The sequence below is a fragment of the Nannobrachium achirus genome (assembly GCF_963921795.1).
Source record: "Nannobrachium achirus genome assembly, chromosome: 10".
Classification (NCBI taxonomy): domain Eukaryota; kingdom Metazoa; phylum Chordata; class Actinopteri; order Myctophiformes; family Myctophidae; genus Nannobrachium; species Nannobrachium achirus.
The window spans coordinates 38,838,174-38,842,888 of record NC_137819.1 but is presented as its reverse complement, the minus strand read 5'-3'; the positions used below and the strand labels follow the sequence as shown (position 1 = coordinate 38,842,888).

Below are 4,715 nucleotides of genomic sequence, written 5' to 3'. Positions count from 1 at the left end.
CATTATTCTTTTGCACAGGTACATTTTGGCCACACATAGCCTTCACTTTAAGTAGCTATGCTGTTGTGCTGACTTTTATTCTTTGTGTCCAGCACCAGCGAACGGAAATTATTGTGTACAAGCCACTTCTGAACTCATCATCAAAGCAGGAATGAAAGATGAAGGGGTTCTAACTGAACTGCACAAACAACTTCACTATACAATATTCACTTTGTGTTCTTTGAAATGACTCAAATGAGACACTGACACTCATCATATAATATTAAAGTTGAAGTCTACTGTACTAATATCCCTCTGCTCTCCGGAGAGAAATCATCATCCAGAGAGACTGCCTCAGAGTGGCTGCAGTGTGTCTTACGCTGCTGTGTATTCTGGCTCTACTGAGGACCATAGACATGAGCATGTACTTTGAGTATATCATGTTGTCATAGGTTAGATTCATGAATGTAAAAAATTAAATTAAATAAATTACGGATCGGAGAGCTATTCACATACAAAGACACCTAATCAGGGTCATTGTGTTTTGTCCTTACTCACACAGATGTTGGACATCATAATGAACTTTATTTTACTTTACTTTACTTTATTATGGATCAAGGAGGACACATGTACAGCAGTTGTTGAGGGAGGAGAAGTGTTTTAGTTCACTTTTACATACATGTTCATACATAACAGTATACTTTATGAAGCATGTTGCTTACTGTTTGAACTCCACTCTCTGTGTAACAGCAGAGTTCCGTTGTATGCCATGCATGAGATATGGTACTCTGCATCTTAAACACCTCTATCTTTACACTTCCTTTGTGGTAAAATGCCAAGTGAGTGTGTGTGTGTGTGTGTGTGTGTGTGTGTGTGTGTGTGTGTGTGTGTGTGTGTGTGTGTGTGTGTGTGTGTGTGTGTGTGTGTGTGTGTGTGTGTGTGTGTGTGTGTGTGTGTGTGTGTGTGTGTGTGTGTGTGCGCGCGCGCGCGCGCGTGCGTGTGTGCGTGTCGCGCGTGTTCACAAGTGTATCTGAAACTAGGAGCTAGAATTGACATTATTCAAAGCAGGCTAGAACAGACAGCAGCTCAGAGGAGTCTATCCTGAAGTGAAATGATGAAGACCAAAAAGACCACACAGATTGTGGACAAGGTAAGATGACATTATTTTAAATATATTTAACACATATAAAAGTTAATCATGAGGGGATAAGTTAATTAATGTCATGCACACCATAACGTTGGGAACCTTTTTGTTTTGCTGTACATGTGACTTGTGTACTTGTATATCAGCTATTTTCACCATTTAAACATGTTTTAAACTAAACTAGTAAACAGTTTTGGACATACGACAGCAACGACATGTTGTTAACACAGTCATTGAGTCACATTGTGTCTATACATATTTCAGGCAAACCATTGATGGCAAATAGAGCGAGCTACGATGGAGAGGTCAGGAGGAGGCAGGAGGGGGAAGGAGACAGGGAGGAAAGTGTGTATGAAAATGAAAGAGCTGGTGGTTCTGAAGACCCCTATCTTGCACCCGAGCCGTACAAGATACCAGGGGCCCAAGGCTCCAGGACACAGGAGGTTACACGTGATCAAGGTGCACTAACACACTTACAGCTTTTCACTCACTCTCACAGACAATATTATTATAGAAGTTTGTCAACCAATATTTGAAGTAGTAATAGTTCACTATTTGTTACAAGGAATACTTGTGTACAGTCACCTGAGTTTTAAGTGAATTGTTGCTCTCCATATATGACCACTAAATGACAAAAAAAAACACATAAATTGTCATTAAAACAAGCATTCAATCCATGATAAACTGTCTGTGACCAACTCCAAATCTCTCCCTACAAAAGTAATTTCAATGGGGAAAATGTCATTCACCCCAACATACCAGGCATGCGACACCACAGTATCAAATGTTTAATGAAAAAACACTAGCCAACCAACCACAATGATGACAGTGTACATTTTGTTGTTAATTAACACAGACATTAAAGTGAGAGATGTTCTATTTTGATATAGTTAATGAAGACATGAATATATGACACTACTATTTGTATTTATTACATTTGCCATGACAGACTTGACAAAGGGACAGAGAGATGGAGAAAGAGGACAGAAGGGGGACACTGAGGACAGTGGACAGTTGGAGGAGAGAGTGGTGGACATCTACGAGAGTGTGAACCTTTTCGGTCTCGTTCCAAGACCACTGCAGGTCATGAGGGACAACCCAGCAGGAAGAGACACTCAAAGTAAGTTTGACAACATAATGTACTTGTAAATGTGTTTTGTCAATTTCTATGTGCAAAAATGGCACCGTCATTCTTGCAGCAGGACAAAATCTAGATTTCATTCTGATTCCTTTGCAACAAAAACTAAATGAGTGAATACATCCTGTCCAGTTTTATTCAGAATGCAATTGGTAACTGGGACTCTGGCACGCAATATCATTTCACACGTCGTACCTGCTGTAAACTCCTTCGATATATTTGCTTCCTAATCTCTTTCTCTCGCTTCACACCTAGCTGTGCTTTCTTGTTGCAGGGCAGCGCTCTAAACCAGTGATAAGGATCTTCATAGTTGTAACACTGTGTCTGGGGATGCTGTGTCTTATGCTGCTGGGTGCGGTCATAGGTCTCATCATGGACTGTGAGTAGGCCCTATTACTGTATGTTTTGTAGCTGCGGCATCTCCAATGGTTGCAGTGCTTAACCAATACCCAAACCATGCTAATATTGCTTGAATGTCACCTCATTTGTTATGAGCAGATAATTCAGCCTATGACCTGTTACGGTCCAACCTAACTGAAGAGAATAACAAGTTACAAAGGAAAGTTGACCAACTTATTGCAGGTGAGAGTTGTTACAGAGATGTAATGCTCCATTATTGGCATTATTATTATTATTATCATCATCATCAGCAGGGATGTAATGTTAAAATAAAAGTAATATACCATAATGGATTTTTTCCCCCCATTTTTTTCCTTTCAATAAAAATGTAAAAATAGGAGAAAAAGGTTTCTGAGACTTAAAAAAAATCAAAGCTTTGAATCCATCAGTAAAACATTTGTTTGTCATTAAGACAAGTCGTGCCCCGGTGGATGGCAGAAGTTTGGAGTCAGATGTTACTACAGATCTACTGAGAAGAATACCTGGGATGAGAGCAAACAACAATGTCTGAAGACAGGAGCAGATCTGGTGATCATCAACAGTAAAGAAGAGCAGGTGAGTGCAATCAGATATTGCTTTTTATGCATGAATCCATCGTGTACAGTATGTGATGTGTCAGAATTCATTAAAGACAATCAATTATTGTTAAATCCTGGACAAATTATTAGGAATTCATCCAAGGATTGGGCCCAGTGGATGAAACATCTTGGATTGGACTGGAAAAGACAGATGGAAAATGGACATGGCTGGATGGAACAGTGACAACAGGGTGAGAAATGTTTTTGTTCAATCGTACTTCTATCAAAGTCCCTTCATGTCAGTGACTGAGTGGATGTGGTTAAAAAGACAATGTGTTGTTTACTCTGCAGCTACTGGCACAGTGGATGGCCTACTAACCATACAGGTTATAACTGTGCAAAATACTGGCACAATGCAGGAAAATGGACCAATCCATCATGTGAAGAGAGAAATTACTGGATCTGTGAGAACTGATGTTTCTACCTTTCTTTCTAACTTTCTCTGTCAGTGAAGATACAGCTTTAATGTTCTGCCTGTCAAAGCTATACAGCATTAATTAATAGTTAATTAATTAAATAGTTATTAACAACTACTGATATAAATTAAGATGTTATTAAACAACATACATACAGATTGTACAAATAAAGATCATTATAGCAATGACAATGATATTTTTACTTTTAAGGGCAACTATGCCTAAATCAAAATGTAAAAAGTGAATTAGACTTGAGACAAAGATGTGAGCAAAACAGCATGGAGCGAATACAATTAATCAGGGCCGTAGCGCGTCTAATCGGCGTTCTAGGCGAGCTCTCTCGAATGCGCCCCCCCACTCCCGCGCTTTTTGCGCGCGCGCGATTTTTGCGGGTTTTGCTGTGAATTTAGTCGGTTTTGGGCCGGTTTTGGGCTGGTTTGGGTCCACTCCCTCCATTTCGGCACCCCCTCGGCGCCCCCTCTAGGATGGCGCTCTAGGCGACCGCCTATACCGCCTATAGCTAAAAACGGCCCTGCAATTAATAATAGTTTTAGGTGTGCCAATGTGCAAGGACTGACAATAATATTGTCAATACTATTATCAGTGGACATTTGGCATGATCACGATGGCATGTGTAAGAGATGCATTTCCATTTACTATTATCTGTAGCTGTGTTGCATAGCTACATCATAATGTAGGCCTACCAAGGTCAGTCCAGCCCTTTTGATGAAAATAAAAATATAATCCTCAGAGACTGTTACATTGATATTCATCTGTTTTATTTTTTTTATTTTTTGCTATTATTGTAAGTGTAATTTACTTTTTTGTTTCAATAATCTTCCCTCTACTTAATTATCTACACATGTAAGAAATTACTGGTGATTTCCTGCAGCAAGTGATATGTACAAAACAATGTTTGGGTATGATGAGTATTAATAAACTGAAAACTATTTTGTTGTTTGACAAAACCATTGCTCACTGTATTGATGACATGGCACCTTGTGCACTATAGGGTGGGGAAAATATGTTACGCTTGCTGAGCTATAACCAGATATATAACC

At 39.4% G+C, this 4,715-nt stretch overlaps 1 long non-coding RNA gene across 1 annotated transcript; it reads left to right on the top strand.

Annotated features, from left to right (window-relative positions):
* Nucleotides 1-3,091: 3,091 nt before the first annotated feature.
* Nucleotides 3,092-3,762, top strand: LOC308292541. Its single transcript, XR_013962414.1, has 3 exons — nucleotides 3,092-3,215; nucleotides 3,329-3,429; nucleotides 3,530-3,762. It is a non-coding gene; the product is annotated as an uncharacterized lncRNA (long non-coding RNA).
* Nucleotides 3,763-4,715: the final 953 nt, after the last annotated feature.